Raw genomic sequence first — 17,871 nt, forward strand, 5'->3', positions numbered from 1 at the left:
GGACACTAGAATGTTGCAATAATAGTTTGTTTACTTTTACCACCAAAACAAGCGAGTCTACTGGAACTGGCAACACTGCTAAGGAAGGAAATTGCTTTTCTAAAGGTGGCAGCACATGTCGACCCTCATAACCCTCGAAAACTGACGAATGAACAAAACGAAAGAAACCAGGGAAAACATAAAAACTTTTTTAATCAAGACGGCTTCTGTTGAAAATCATTTTCACCTACAACTCGTGCGCCACCAAGCGGGAAAAAGCGGAATTAATTTATGACGACAGTTTGATCCTCCAGGATATTTTAACCTCTACTCTCAGATCTCGTCTTCCTTTTCTTTCAATATTTCTTTTTCAGTGTTTGGTTGAATTTATTGATGGCATTACCCTTTCGTAAAGAAAAGAGATTTCTTTAGAGCAAAAATTATAGACTCCTCCAAGGGAAAATAAAACAATGAAAGTACGAATTTTGACGTCATTTTTTCTTGGTTGACGAAGTATTAACTTCTGGTTGGGATGAAAGAAAATTTGTAACTTAACTTGATTTTGCATAACTGATAACTTAAGCTTGTGTTCGAATCGTATGAGAAAACGCGTAATTTTCCTTAAAATTATAATTTGAGGGTTGATAGTTTCTAGTGACGTTAAAGCTCCACTGCAAATGTTATAAAGAGAACTGAAGTTTTGGCTGCATCCGGAAAGCTTCCAGGTCATCGTAAATTTTCAATTTGTCACGAACAGACAATAACACTGCTGTACTAACCTTCACCAAAGGAGCGTACGATTTTATAGTGCGAAGGTAGTTTGATGTTTTTAATTATTTCTGTATTACAATAGTTTTCTTTTTTATTTGAAATGATTTGGAAAGTTATTTAATGTTATTGCATAGTTATTTAATGACATTATGTGTAATTTAGACGCTGGAAACTGGTGTAACCAAAGGACATCCTGGAGAGAGTAGATCCTCAAAGAATAAGTTGGGTTCCTACTGAAAAAGTTAGAAGGTGTTTCATGAGAAAATTAATCCATGGGTTTCAAACAAAACTCTTCGAAATTTATTCATTCAGACATGCTGTATGCATATTTTATTTACGCGTAAAATAGTTATTGAGGTACATTAATGTTTCACAAGATAATATTCCGAACGAGTATTATTAAGTATTCCATATTTTCAACGAACTTTAAAGTTCGTTACTGAATTCTGTAAGTCTGTGTATCTCTCTGTCTGTTATCTGCGATTTTTTTCAATTATGAGCCCTCCATTCGATAGAGCATCAAAAACTTTCTGAGAAAGTGATGGAATTTCTCGCGTCACTCTTACCGTTCTCCAAATATTGGCCAAAAAAAGTTTGAATTTCGATAGATTTAAGGAACCATATTTCGGCAACCGTAAGTCATAAAAAGATGATATTTTGCGAATTTTTGCGAGAAAGAGAAGAAGATGCGTATTAAAAGATTTACTTTCGCCTATAGAAACAATCAAAGTTATCTTTCCCTCTTCATCTCTCCATTTTTTTAAAGTTCGTTCTGGCTATGCTCTTCGAGCATTCTTAACTGGTATAATATTGCATTGAAATTACTAACATTTTTGTTAACATTTATTATCTTTAAAATAGTAGTTGATTATGTACAGCAAAATGTTTTTTTTTTAATTACCAAGGTCTCTGATTTCACACTGCATAAAATTAAAAATGGAATTTCTATTTTACAACTTTAGAAATATTTACCAAAAATGCATGAAAGCTCAATCAAAACAATATTGAGATAAAGGAGTTACACGAGATAACTTAGACAATAATAATAATAATAATAATAATAATAATAATAATAATAATAATAATAATAATAATAATAATAATAATAATAATAATAATAATAATAATAATGAAAACATGTGAAAATTAAAGCACAAACATCTTGCGTGAAAATCTATATTTTCAAGACACATACTTATTCCAACATTAACAATAAATAAACGTGTATCTGCTATCGATTAGATTATTAATGGATTTGAATAGACGTAGGTTATGTGCGTAAATTAATAATCAAAATCGGTAACTACAATTCCTTCTAAATAATATTTTGGAGCAAAATTTGTTTGCAATATTTCATCAATTTTTCACACTAAAGTTACTATATTTCAAAACGTTTATAACGAAACTCAGCGATATAAGTGAATGGATCCTAGTTTGCACCTTAAGATCTAAAACTTGATATTAAGAAAGGAGAAATTATCTTTACATATCGAAACTTTTAATTTGGTAGTCAAAAAGGAGCAACCAACATTTCGCAGAAAATTGAAACAGAGAAGGATATGTTGAACTATCTATCTTATTTACATAAATAACAATTATTTAGTAGAAAATATCATACTATGATTATACGTAATCTTCTTGTCTACCATTTAATGAATCCACATTCTTCTGCAAATTTTGGAAAAAACGTCTGTCAAAATTACAAAGAAACCTATTCAAAAGTTTCTAAATGATGAAAGTATTCTTTTTCAATATGCACTCTCTCCGCCTTAACTAAATTTGATTTGATATCTTTCTCCTACGTACATGTTTTATACACTATTCCGCGAGGTTTAAAAAAAGTCTAAAAATCTCAATTTATGCATCAAACGTATCATTGTAGATAGTGTATCCTCTAGGGAAGATTGAGGAAAACAGAAATTTGTAATTTTTTAAACTTAGTTTAAGAACTTAGCATCTTGACGCTCCATCCTCCAAAGACTGCGACTTCAACTGAGTGTGTCTTGGTACCAGAGTCAACCATGTGCCAAGAGGCTAACGCGCCTGGTTTCTGTGCTCATAATCAAAGGTTCGATTACCGATGTAATTCTCCCCGTTGATCTAATGGCCCTTCCACTCAAATTGGAAGTGGTAGAAATGAACGATTTCCGATTTCAACGTTCATCGCTATAGAAAGAAATTGTAATGGATATCAACAAGCGGGTTTTACCAATCAATACAGTGGCTCTAGAGAACGTACCATTACCATCTACAACGCTCTACCAAAACCGGAAGTGATTGGAATTAACCACTACCTCCGGCTTCAATACCTTTCTCCGTAGAGTAATGACAGTAAGGTATATAAAAAGCACAGTTTTTTACAGATTCATCGCTCGAAGAATGACTTTTGTCTCGACTTTTATCTAACTGTTGATACCGGAAGAGGTGAAAATTACATTTATTCGTTTACAACATTGGGGAGGACGGTGGTTCAGTAGTAGAGCGTTTACTTGCTGCGTGGATCCCTTGTTCGATCCCCGGCCAATGTGTGGTGGAAAACATCGTGTTCGTGGATTTTCTGGGAGTACCCCCACCTCCTCCTACTTTCTCATTCTACCAATTCTTCCATCATCATTCATTTGTTTTTATCATCGTCTCCCTTAGCTTTTAAGGGGTATAATCGCGGGCATAAACTGAAAGATTTCACTTACAATACTGATCGCATAATGGATGAAACAAAACTAGTTACCAGCAAGTAGCCTTTTCATATGATTCAGTACCAAGAATACGTTTTATGTCTGATTTTATTCTTTTTATTGCAACTAGAGGTAATAGGCATCAATTGTCACTTCTGGTTTTAATGTTAATCATCATAAAGCAAAACAGTAAGGGATAGCGAGTAATGACTTTTTGATACGGATTCAGCGACCGAGGAACATAATCTATCTTTGATCTTTTAAATCTATTGCAACCAGTAGTTACTATAAATTTGTTACTTCAAGTTCAGTACTGAATTCCTATAGTTCGGAAGTCTACTGTAATTTCACTGTGAAACGAAACTCATTTGTTTTAAAATTAATTTTGATAACAACTTTAAAGGGTTTCTGTGTGCTTGTGTAATTATAGGATTAAAAAAAATGTTATGCTAACGTTTTGTTGTAAATAGATGTTGGCGTTCTTGTTTATCGTCCCTCGCAACAACCAGTATTTTCAGTTTGAATTGCGTAGCATTGAAGTTATAGTACACCTACCTTTCGACGAGCGAAAGAGCAAAAATAACTCACGCAATTGAAGGTTAAGCACCGATATACGTTTGAGTTTTTCGTTTCCTGCCTTTAGGAAAAATGATTTCGTCTTTTTTTTACGTTCAACATATTAATTAGGAATAATTGATTGAATTTAGTCTAAGACGAATTTTTCCAATAACCCTTTTCAAATCTACCTCTTTTAAGAAAATCATATATTTATTTGATTAAATTAAACTTTCAAATTAGGTTACCAATAGTCTTGATTAGGTTTCTTCAACATATTTTATACCATGACCCCCTTGCCAGTGATCCTCACAACTAAGTTCCGGTTTGTAATAAGCTCTTTGATTATCGATTCTTAACGCTCACATTTGTGTTTGTGTCTAACCCTCATTTTCAATTGCATTTCATTTTACAGCTTTCGATGCATTTGTGTTTGTTGTATTTCAGAATGCAATTTCTCATAAGTTGCATTCCTCTTTTCTGTTTAATACACAGAGAAAAATCTGTTTTCCGGACAGCGGTATATTGTACAAATATACGGTTTCCTCTTGCTTACTATAGAAATCAGTATGGAGCATATGCTATCCGTATGCTACCTAGGCACTGTCCTTAGATGTTACATCATGCCGTTGCAGGATGTCTGATATCTAACAGTGTTCCGTATATCACATGCATATACTTATGTTACCTTTGTCAGCTATTTGTTATATACGTCCATTTGTATATGAGATCCTGACCGCCTACATTGTTTCATACAGAAAGTACGTATAGATGGAACACTTATACAGAAAGTATTATAAAACATGCGTTTTCAGTTATACGTCTGCTGTACGTTAAGTTCAAAAACTACAGGAATTACACATGTAACCTATGTTTTTAAGTACGCCACCTACATTTTTTCTCAGTGTATACTTATCTATATTTAACAATAAGTATGATCAATGAATATCCCCATGAGCAATTGACCACGCAATCTGCCGTATCATTATCGGCCCGCAATCGTCAATTGGGCCCACCATCGACCCGAGGGAATCACGCTCGTGAGAATCTCTATCAAAATAAGAAATTGAAAATATTTTTTTAAAAAATTGTGATACTGTATCCTAATCTTTCCTAGAGGTCCCTGGAAATGGATTCTAATCACAGCCATACCCAATTTTTCCGAATTTGGTAGAGTGGTACAGGGGTAAAAACGCTTACCTTTGTTGCATACGTTTCTTGGTTCGATCGCGTCAAGTAAGTTTGTGGAGGGCAACATCGTGTGTTTTACCGAGATACTCCCTTTCCTCCCACTTTCTCATTCCACCAATTAATCCATCATCATTCATTTGTTTTATTTATAGTCTCCCTTACCCTTAAGAGCATAATCGTGGGACGTTAAACTGAAAAAGTTTCAAAGAAAGATTTTTTTGTACCGACTCCAAATTTCAAAACGTTTCTCCTTCCAACTCGCGTTCCGCATTGAACTTCGTATCTAGGTGCTCTACCTTGCATATTCATATGCGCGTATCGTTTCCATAATTATTGAACACCTCTTGAAACTCTACAAGTTTAAAGAAGATTTCAGAGAAACGTCCACCCTGCTAGCTACAATCTTTTTGGAAAAGCTATTACATATCAATATAGTTCCTTACATCTTATTATAGTTTTCGACCTCACAGGTGATAAGCACCCCATTCATCACTTCTTTATTATATGAATAACATTTATACTTTAATTTATATAGGGGCCGCGGTGGTTCAGTAGTAGAGCGTTCAGCTCTGGTGCATTCGGTCCTTGGTTCGATCTTAGCTCGCGCCAAGTGAGCTTTGTGGTGCATAAACATCATGTGCGTCGGTTTTCTCGGGGTTCTCCCGTATTCTCCCATTTTTTCATTCCACCATTTCATTCATTTCTTATCACCACCTTCTCCTTTAGCCTAGGCGTCGTAACCGTGGGACGTAAAGGTTTCATTTTTAATTTATACATGTTTCCCTTGTTGTAAATAGTATTCACTAGTTTGCATACAACATATTTTTAAATAATAACAACAAAAACAGGAAATAAAGGATCAAAAGAAATTACGAGTATAAAATTATTATTAGTAGTAGTATTTTTCTTATTACTTTAATTATTATTACTTTAGATTTACCTCTCACGGTAATGTCATGCAGATAATTGTAGATAGTAAATTGCCTAAGAGTTCGTAGAGTGATAATGTGAGAGAAAAAGGAGAACATCAAGAAAAATTATGGATCCTAAGCTGCGCACCACAAACACACACAGCCTGGTATCAAATCAAGGACCCCTTGCATCAGAGATGAGAGTAAGCCACAGTGTCCACATTAATTATTACTAGCCCTGCCCGTTGATCTACTGTATAGCACAAGTTCCTTCGGTTCGATTCCCGGTGGGAGGGCATTGAACTAATCACGGTGACCCTACACCAGAGGTTAGCGCTCTACCACTGAGTCGGCGGCCTCATTATGGTGATTGGAATTCTATTTCAAACTAAAGGTCAAAGTCTCATGGTCTCAATGCTGAAAAACAAGGCTAAACTTCAATGAATGAATAATAGTTATTATCTTCTCACATAACTTCTACTATATTGGTCGTATGATTTCAATCAATACCACACACACTCACGATTTCTGTGATTGTATCTGTTTGCATATTTTGTTGCTGTAAGATATTTCTGTCCATTAATTTATGAATCCAATTCTAATGTTAATACATTAATTTAATAACTAACACAGTGTCAAAAATACATTACCGAAAAGTAGTTGTTACTGTGTAAAAACAAAACAAAAAAATAATAATGTTCAGTACCAGTGTTCAATTTTTTTCCATTATCAGGGTTCGAGCTATTAAATGCGAAACGAAACTACCAATGAACGAATAGAGCTCATGCTGAGTTCAATAATAAGAGCTCTACATTCTTTATATCGTACAGAGTTTTGGTTAGCTGTACTCACTTGTATGTTAAACAATTAGTCTAGGAAACTATTAAATTTAGTTTAAAGAAAATGAAGATATAATTTTATTTTCTCTCTTTAGCATTTGCTTCACTTTAGGTCTATTGAAAAAAATAAACTGATTGGTAAATGTTCTAAAGGCTTTTACAATAAGAAATTGTATGATTCAGGGATAAACTGCAAGTGTTTGAGGCATATACCGTATATTAATACGTAATTTCTCTATAATACTATGAGTTAAATAGTATTGTTGTGGTATTGTATCTACCAATTGAAGAAAATTTATAATGACGAATAAAAGGTCAATTTCCAGGCAGATGAGTTTTCGTACAATTTGTGTCCACCACTGATATGGCTTTTCAAATACACTTTCATTTTTAATCCTTACTTTGTTCGAATAGGCAATGTAAGAATTTGTATCACAATTCTTACAGTAAAATATAGCATTGAAGTTTGTAACCGTTTGTGAATATTGGTCACTACATGATAAGGATCAAATTGTGTGAATTACGACCATTACTATAGCTTCATTTGATTGGCTTTTTTTTTTTTTTTTTTTTTTTTAACTGTCTAAATTGGTACATGGCAGGGTTTACTGCATGGGTTGCGAGCCTTGCAGGCTTAAACCTACTGCTTCATATATGTGATTACTTCAAGATCATATTGTGGCACCACCTTTACATCTATGTTAATGTTATATCACAAGTTAGTAATCGCCCATTTTCAACCATCCCTATTTCACAAATTAAGTGTTTCTGTGGAGTCTTTCATATTAAAAATCGATCATTTTGGTGTAACTCAAAGAAGAATCTGATTATCAAGAACACCTTATCATAACAACCAGGATCGTCCCGTGGGTGGGGAAGGTAAGGCGATTGTTCCAGGCCATAGATCCCGTGCCATAAGAGGAAATAGATAAATTAATAAAAATAAATAAATAAATAAATAAGAAGTTTACTATTTCTAATTCATACTTGAGATTCAAAAGACATTTTTATGAGTGTATAGCATTAATGTCACGAAAAACATTCATAGAGAAATATCATACGTAAAAAAATGTCGAAGTTCGTGCATAATAATTCTCATGCTGGATATGTAATTCTTACCTACATCTTTGATCCTGCAATTTACTTTTACCCCAGGCCTCATCAATCGATAGGGATCTCATAATAGTTCAATACACCGTTCAAAATCTGTAATGTGTACTATTTGACTTCTTTTACTTCAAGTGATGGAGGGATTTTGATCAACGTGGAATACGTCAGACATGTCAAACTGGGCTACTCTTTTGAATTGCAAGCTACAAATTCACGAACGAGAAATTAGGCCACTCCTTTGGTCGTGTACGACAAAGTACACCAACGACAAACTGTTCCACACTAATTCTGTACTACGTTTCAGTTTGGTTTCATGTTTCACGTAAGCACGACAAAATTGACCATATTTACCTTTAAACAATCAAAGACAAAATGAACTAATCTTATCAAACCACAAAACTTGGTATATTTTGCAGTGGTGTACCTTTGTTATCATCTCGGAAAATCGCTCTGCTTACTCCAAGAAAACTTGTGCCTCCATTTGTTGATTGATCCCAGAAACTTCCGTCGACTTACTTAAGATACGTCTATAAACGTTACTGAATCACGTTAAGAAATTTGAATAAGGTATTAAAGTTAGGTAATTAATTGTAATGACATGTTTTAACTACTTGTATGATGAAAAAGTATGTGAATAAAACTTACGTATGCTTATAAAACTTACTGATATAACATACTGTTTACGGCATGGTATGGTCTATCGATACTTGCGAATCCTTTCCAAGTACCAATGGCAGAGCAGAAGACAAAACTGCAGTAAACAATGAGATTGTCATTAATTTTAAGGTTATGCTGGTATCTTATTACACTTAACAGAGATAAGTTATGTCAACAAATTTGACAGGTATTGTCCAGCGGTTATCTCTACGAGAAGTGATAACACTCATTGGTCGTTATAATACCAAACTCATAGAAAGAAGGGGGGGGGGTGATCACGTGAAATTCCACGAACTACAGCACTTTAATTGAGTGATCGTGACACTGAATATAGTGGGGGAAACACACAGATTATACTTCCTAATTTTGGTATAATTGGGTCATCCAATGTTACTATGATTGACATATCAGGAACGAATGTTATTGTCTCTTTAACATCTCAACACGAAGTGGGAGTCTGTTATAAGTTTTATTTAGCCTTGTATCTAAGCGAAATATTGTAAAGTGAAAATTACCAATTTAATGTGCATGGTGACCTGGAGAAAATTTGTGTCACTGCAGTTCAGAAATGTGAAATGTTTGTTCCGAAGAGACGGAAGAACTTATTATTGTACTTCACTTCTACCATGGAAAGAAGACGTCTTCTCTTTCTTTCAGACATCTTTCTCCGAATTGTCTGTTAAGACTGAAGACTACGGACGTTACACCAAAATTTAGTCCCAATGATTGGGAATCAAGTTTATCTTAAAATAAATTGGAATACTGAGTTTTCGATTCACTAGGTATCGCCGGCACCATTTCACTTATTTTGTAGAAACGAATAATACTTTCACATAAAAACGAAATTGTAAACAATTGAATTATTTATTGTGAGAAGGGAATGTATCTTTTAAGCATATCAAAATATATTTCCTTTTAGTAAACATCGAGTCAATTGTATAGTCATTTAAGTCCCGTAAGTACTTGTGCTCTTTTTGTGACAGCAGTACTCGCGCGGGGGTCCAATAGACCCCTAAATTGATATTTTTACAATAAAAATAGTTTTTCTTTATAATTAAGACAATGTACCATAACTCTAGACATGTTTTTAAAAGTATTTGCAGCAATTAGATTTTTTGTACTCGTTTTGAGACATTTTTCTTATATTTTTTCGTCAGGACTTGTGGCTCATAACACAAAATTTACCTGTTTGGGGGTCTGTGTACACCCCGCGCGGGTACTTAAGGGTTTTAACCGTATGAATCCAGAGCCTAAATAACTCTCGATTCGATTATGGAAACTACTTACTGTTTTACTTGAAATGAATTCGTATGGTGATGATCAGAAAAGAGGTTTCCTTTGTCGTCACACGTTTTGTATAAATTTTATTCTATTTCAATTCTATGTATACAATATTAATTGTTTACCGATAATTTGAAAAGAATGTGTAAACATGAGATATATTCCACAAGGCAATCTATAAATGGTATTATTATTATTATTATTATTATTATTATTATTATTATTATTATTATTATTATTATTATTATTATTATTATTATTGTTGTTATTATTTGTAAACCTAAACATTATGTACGGTAACCCACCATCTATTAAGATGAACCTGATACTGAAGGCTTTTGATTCTAATAGTACCGAGATGACAATACATACGCAATATGTTTAATGAAATACAGGACAAGTCAAAATGTTTGACCAAATTTCAGAAATTTATTCCGCGAAATCTGATAAGCATATGTAATTGTAAGACCTGCGCTTCGAAAGGTTAAATTTCAAAGTTGAGTTTCCACTTCCTACCGTTAAGAGTGACCAGCGTGCAGTTAAGGAAAACGGAGTTGACTGCAGAACAAATATCTTTCTGTGTGCTTGATTATAAAGTATACAAGTCTGTGATTAGTGTGCAACGGCATTTCCGTACGAAATATCAGAGAGAACTATCTATATGGAAGGCCATTAGTAAGTGCTATGAACATATAGGCGTAAGAGATTCGGGCTGCATCTATAAACGAAAATCGACTGGTTCGATATTGACCACAATAAGCTACAAAAAGTTTGGCAGGAGATAGAATATCGGCTTTATGTGTGCTGTTACGGAAGGTGATCACCTAGAACACTTGTCACACGTTTAAAGAACACTTTGATAGTTCATCTTTCTTAGCGCATGTCTCACAATATACGTTTATTAGATTTCACAGAATAAGTTTCTGAAATAGAGTCCATCATTTTGACTCGCCCTGTATAGTGCAAAAGTATGATTAACTCTTCGAGTCTTGTTTAACGATCATACAACCAAATGGAATGAAATCTTTCAGTTTAACGTCCCACGATTATGCCCTGCAGGCTAAGGGAGAAGGGTCATTAAGGCAAGTGAATGATGATGGAAGAATTGGTGGAATGAGAATGTCGTAGAAAATGGGAGTAGCCGAGAAAATCCAAGGACACGATGTTGTCGATCACAAACTTATTTGCCCAAAGATCGAATCAGAGGTACGCACTCTACCCCTGAGCCACCGTCCTCCCTAATAGCTGCTTTCCAGCAGAACACTCAAACTATAATAAAAAGTAAATTGGAAAACCTCAAGAAATGGTAAGATAATTGTTCATTTCCTTTTGGGTGTGAAGAATACACTTTTATTCAGTTGAATCGAAAACCTCGAGAAATTCATCACCGCGACATGGACCACTCTCAATAAGGACTGAGTGTCCGCCTCCAACAGTTAGGCCTGCGTCTGCCATTCGTGACAGACCGTTTGTGATCCTTGACTTCTACTATGGAATAAGTAGCTCATGGCTACAGGTGTCTTATTTCGGAACGATAGTTAAATATTAACTTCACTTCACTTGACTTACTGAATTAAAGCAATAGAAATATTCAACTGAATAAAACGTATCTGTACTATTAGTCAATATTATATTATTAGTGTTTAATGTGGGTGTGAAGAAGAATGGAGAGAAACTGGTTGGGCCAAGAAGAAATTGTATTATGAGGGACGTACTAGAGACTATGGTAGTAGGAAAAAGAAGGTGGGGCGAAGGGGACTACAATTAATGGACGACATCAAGACAGAAAAATCGTACGTGTTGACGAAGTAATTAGCGGAAGTCCGTGGAGCATGCAAATTTCTTACGGCAAGCGATTTGGTAATAATAGCAGAATATCTATGATGATGATGATGATGATGATGATGATTGTTTAATTTAATAATTCAAATATTACTATGCGTTAAAACTGTTAATCGTATTTGCTACGTATAACATATATGATGTACGAGTTTGCTTTAATAAATCTAACGCGATCAGAATTGGAACTTCCTTTTCTTTTTTCTTTCTTTTTTCAGAAATTTCAAGCAATATAAGGTTTATCAGGATGATATAATTTTAGGCTCAGTTTTATATATCTGTTACCAGTATCCTGAAAACACCTTATCACTACTAAGGTCAAGGTGATATATGCATAGAAATGACGTAAATTGCAACGTTGAGAAACGTTGTAGAAATATACGATTTTATATCGGAAATCGCATACGATGAACCTTAACACACATTGCAGATTTCTTATTGATGTGTTCAAATTGTGACGCATATCTAAGTGTTTCAATTCTTATGAATTAAATTTCGCAAGTGACGCGTGACTATTAAGATTATTGTGACTCAAAATAATTTGTACAAGATTTTGTGTTACAGAAAAAGAAACAGTGTATATGTGAATGAATACAACAATTTGCATATAGGTATAAAGTAAAAAAGAAAAGATGAAAATTTCGCTAAAATCTGTTTCCGATCACTTAAACGCTGCCCTTATTCCTATGAACAATAGAAATCCTTCGTATAGAAACAACATTCTTTTTTGTCGGTGTGAGCTCCTTCGTGGCTAAGCGGTTATTGTACGTGCCTTTGGCGTGGGAGACCCGGCTTTCATTCCCGGCAGAAGCTCATGTGGTTCGGATTCCACGTTAATCAGTAGGTGCACGTCTCATATAGCCTCGCTGCTGAAAGGGACGCTAAACTAAAATCAACTCTTTTGTCGGTGACGATTAGTAAGGAAAACAAATACCGAAGCTTCAGGAAAATCGACCACTATGACACATGTGTTGTTTTGTTAGTGAAAAAAAGTAAATCTGAAGAGGAAACAGTAAGTGATAAGATGGTGTATGGATGTTGCAAATAAAATGAAATGAAATCTTTTCAGTTTTACGTCCTACGCTTATGCCGACTAGGCTAAAGAAGACAGTGATCATGAGGAAGGAACGCAATGAATAAAGTGGGAGGAAACGGGAGAACTTCGAGAAAACCCATACACACGGTGGTTGTCCACAGCAAAGTTTACTTGGGGCTTAATGGGATCGAAAAAGGGACCACTCGGCGACAAGATTCATTAAAATCCGAACTTTGTCCTACAGAAATTGAATATTTTTTGTTAAAGAACTCATGCCAGTACTAAAAACCTCCCACGCTTTGATAAATTTCTAATTGCATTGTTTATACTAATTATAGCATATTTTTTTACGATACTTATATTTAATTATAGTCCAAATTTGAAAAATAAAATGAAATGGAATATTTCAGTTTTACGTCTCACGATTACACTATTTAGGCTAAGGGAGACGATTGATTAAGACAAGTGAATGATGATGATGGAATAATTGGTGGAATGAAAGTGTAGGAGGAAACAGGAATACCCCAACAAAATCCATAGATATGATGTCCACCACAAATTTACTTGATCGGGGTAACCCAAGTTTCAGATCAGTTTTCTAGGCGCACCAGGAACACGTATTCGGATGTTCATGTAATGCCTAGAAAAGTTATTTAGATAATTTCCTATTTTCCCCTTTTAACAATTAAATCCTAGTCTTTTTAAAAATCGTAATATCTGAATGTCTTGCATCCATTTTCTAGCAGGCTGTCCCATTCTTTAAGTCATTTTAGGATCAAAAACCGTGAACTCCGCTCTGCCAACCTTTCTTTAGATCAAATCCCAACTTATTAATTCTATGTTGTAGTTTGAATTTTATTTTGAGTAATTTTCGATGTTGCTTATTGAGAAGAAACGATTCTTGGATATGCACTTTTTTTTAATGTGCATAATTTGAAAAAAAAAGAAAAAGAGGACTTTCTTTAAAATCGGAATTAATGATGATATTAGATCCTGCTGCTGAAAAGTGCATATACGTAAGAGCTCAACAAAACTCCTCATTTTAAGGTGGACCTTGAAATTCTAACTTCTTACGAATGTGATGTCACTTTCAGATAAATTATCAAGTGGAAACTGACAATCAAAGCTTTTGCAATATTGTTTCAACAGCTATTAAGATTGTACCAAAGTTTGTTTTAATTTTTCCCTCTTTTTATTTTATTTTATATTATTTTTTTCGTTGTTTAATAAAATAATACAAATGGTAAAAGAGCTTTGGCCTTTGATAAATGAAAAGTGATTGTCGCTTCCTATACACAACCTAATATCTAATGTCCACTTAATTTCAAGTGTTGTAACTATCGATGGTAATAGTCAGATTTTTTTCTTCATTCATACTCATATAAAAAAGAAAAAAGAGAGAAAAAATCCGCGTCTTATCAAGATTATCACTGGCGATAGATAAATGCGTCATTTTTAATTTTTTTTTAACTTCTTGAAGAGCTTTGCTGGGCTGAGATCAGCATATAAAGAGGACTTACCCAACTGCATTGAGAAACCAATCTAAGCACCTGAAGTACATTTGAAAGGAATATGATAATTTGTGTTGTAAACAGATTGATATGCTAATGTTATATGTAATGTCTGTCAATCATACTCTTGAAGATCAAAACACAGCTCTTAATCTAAAAATTACAAAAATGACTTGAAGTAAAACTCATTTCAGATTATTTTTCATCATCATATAAATAGGATTACTCAATCAGCATTGAGAAAAATCCGTTATCCGGACAGCGGTGTATTGTATATACAAATATACGGAAATCCATATGATTACTATGAAAATCTGTACGGAGCATACGTTATCCATATGCTACATGCGTACTGACTTTTTCCCGCTTAGATGTTACATCATGTCGCTGCAGGATGTCTGACATCTAACAGTTTTCCGTCTATATCTTACATACGTCCATATGTGTGTGAGATCCTAACCGCTTATACACTGTTCTTTCTTCCATACGGAAAGTACGTATAGATGGGACACTTATACGGAAAGTACGTATAGATGGAACACTTGTACGGAAAGTACGTATAGATGAAACACTAATACGGAAAGTACGTATAGATGGAACACTTGTACGGAAAGTACGTATAGATAGAACACTTATACGGAAAGTACGTATAGATGGAACACTTGTACGGAAAGTACGTATAGATGAAACACTAATACGGAAAGTACGTATAGATGGAACACTTGTACGGAAAGTACGTATAGATAGAACACTTATACGGAAAGTACGTATAGATGGAACACTTGTACGGAAAGTACGTATAGATAGAACACTTATACGGAAAGTACGTATAGATGGAACACTTGTACGGAAAGTACGTATAGATGAAACACTAATACGGAAAGTACGTATAGATGGAACACTTGTACGGAAAGTACGTATAGATAGAACACTTATACGGAAAGTACGTATAGATGGAACACTTGTACGGAAAGTACGTATAGATGAAACACTAATACGGAAAGTACGTATAGATGGAACACTTGTACGGAAAGTACGTATAGATAGAACACTTATACGGAAAGTACGTATAGATGGAACACTTGTACGGAAAGTACGTATAGATGAAACACTAATACGGAAAGTACGTATAGATGGAACACTTGTACGGAAAGTACGTATAGATAGAACACTTATACGGAAAGTACGTATAGATGGAACACTTGTACGGAAAGTACGTATAGATGAAACACTAATACGGAAAGTACGTATAGATGGAACACTTGTACGGAAAGTACGTATAGATAGAACACTTATACGGAAAGTATTATAAAACATACGTTTTCAATTATACGTTTGCTTCAGGATATTAGATATAATTGTACGTTAAACCCTAAATACAGGATTTACGCATGCAACCTACGTTTTCACATACGCCACATAGTTTCTTTTCTGTGAAAGTTTGTCAAAGTTTGAAGATTGGATTCACAATTAGAAAATATTTTATTCTCAAGTTCAACTAACTAGTAAGTAAACTGATTTCAATCGCCATTGTTCAATGAAAAAGAAAAAAAGAAAAACTAATCCATACACACACACACACACACAACAAAAACTACATTAAACTAAAGTTTGTAAATTGACATTACTATTTATTGTTGTTACACTTTAAAAATTCTAGTAATTTCTCCCCAAATTTTCAGTTCTCTGTACGCCGTAGCTTAAAATTGTGATTATTTAAAAGTTCTAATTCTTTGCATTTTTTCTCTAAAGTTTGCCCATTAAGTAATTTGCGGTTGCAGAATTTTAATGCTCAAATCTAAATGTAGTTACGGCCTGTTACTGGTAGTGTGCTGCATGTTGGTTGGCGGTAAATTTGCTAAATGTTGCACTGTCATAAAGGTAAATGGTAACAACTGTCTGTAGTTTATATACTGTGTTCATAATTCTTAGTTACTAAATTATATTGCACTTCACTTGTGGATTTTATATAAGTGATTATAAGCTTATTTATCTTTAATGAACGCCAAAATACACCCATGTTTAGCATTTTCACTATTCAATTTCAAATAAAGCCAGGCAAACAGGGAACGTAGTGAAACGGAGCCTATTTGCTGCTATCCTCGCTCGACTGAGTCGCAAACGCTTTCGCGTTTCGTGTGAGGTTCTGGGTTAGATTCTCGGTGAAGAGAGTCGGTGGGAAAGGAGTAACAGCTATTCAGCTCAGTCATTCTAAATGAAGTTCTTTCTGGGTTTTCTTTATTCACACCGGTCAAATGTCGGGATGATTCCTGTCATGTAGGAACCATGATGCTTGCTCTTATGAACTACCGTTATTCACAAATTGAGATCTTTTCGTTTTAGGTTTAGAATAATGGTTTTGGCTTCATACTTAAGCCGAACTATTCCACTTGAATTGTTATGTTTTGCTAAGATTTATATCACATATGAATAGACTATATGTAGAGACCCCAAAGAAATCTGTAAAGGATAAAAATCCTTATTGAAACCGGACAAAAAAAATCGGGAGTATTGTCAAAGAAAGCAAATAAATTGTCATCAGAGGATGTTAATTCATTTAGTTACGCCTAAACTTGATCTTTCTCTGGGCTTCTGATTGCTAATATGCATTTCCTCGACAGACGTTTCTTTCCTGCCATGCACATTCAGCGCTATATCTTTCCTAACAAAATGGTCGACTAGATTTTATAGTTTCTACGTCAATAATTGAAGCTTAAGTAAAAATTTTCAAGAATTTAGGCTGAGAAGGCCCGGATATGTAGAACGAAGAAACAACGACTATGTGGGAAAGAAAACTGGACAGACCAGGTAAAAGGAAGACTGGAAGACCTAGCTGCAAGTGAGATGCAGGGACAAGATACAAGATAATCTAAGGGAGAGGAGATGGATAATAGAGGATATCCAGAATAGAAGAGATTAGAGGAAAAGAATTAAATACGAGAACGTCGATCCAATATAAACATGGCAAAAGTTGGGGACAAAGAAGGAGGAGGAGAAGAAGAAGAAGAAGAAGTGATAATCTACATCACTCTTTTTTTTTTAAAAAAATATATATATTTAATCCCCTATTGATATTACTAATAACTTTCTCATAAAAGTGTATGATTTGAAAAAGATGGGAAATTTTGACCATGTATTTCAAGCAAAATAAATAGAGGATTGCACAAATTCAAAATAAATGTTTTTGATCAATATTTCCCATAACATTGTGTGTCAAATACAGTAAAAATAATATTACACTAAAAATAATAAAATAAATAATATAAATACATTATTATACAAGCTAATATTTACTTTTATCCATATTCAGGTTATTTAAATTGAAGATATTCCATTTTTTTGCGTTCTCAACCTATAATTAATTGAAGTTTAATGTTCCTTATGCAGAAGCTATTTCTGACAATTGTGCCTAATGTGTCATATGAGTTACAGTTTAATAAACGAAATATCGAGTTAAAATCTTCGTCTTTCCCGATATATGATTGGTGACCCGAAAATAACGGGCACATTTCAACA

At 34.1% G+C, this 17,871-nt stretch overlaps 1 protein-coding gene across 8 annotated transcripts in view; it reads right to left on the minus strand.

Moving 5' to 3' along the window:
* Positions 1–17,871, minus strand: part of LOC145668009 (uncharacterized) — a 254,550-nt gene that overhangs the window by 12,191 nt on the left and 224,488 nt on the right. For 2 of the 8 annotated variants that reach the window (XM_081735462.1, XM_081735463.1), the window contains one exon: positions 8,696–8,782. The exons of the other annotated variants lie outside the window; for them this stretch is intronic. The gene's annotated coding sequence lies outside the window, so the exon portion shown is untranslated. The remainder of the gene's footprint in view (positions 1–8,695; positions 8,783–17,871) is intronic. 8 annotated transcript variants of the gene reach the window in all.

Source organism: Thermobia domestica, chromosome 13 (genome assembly GCF_964235325.1).
Source record: "Thermobia domestica chromosome 13, izTheDome1.hap1.1, whole genome shotgun sequence".
Lineage (NCBI taxonomy): Eukaryota > Metazoa > Arthropoda > Insecta > Zygentoma > Lepismatidae > Thermobia > Thermobia domestica.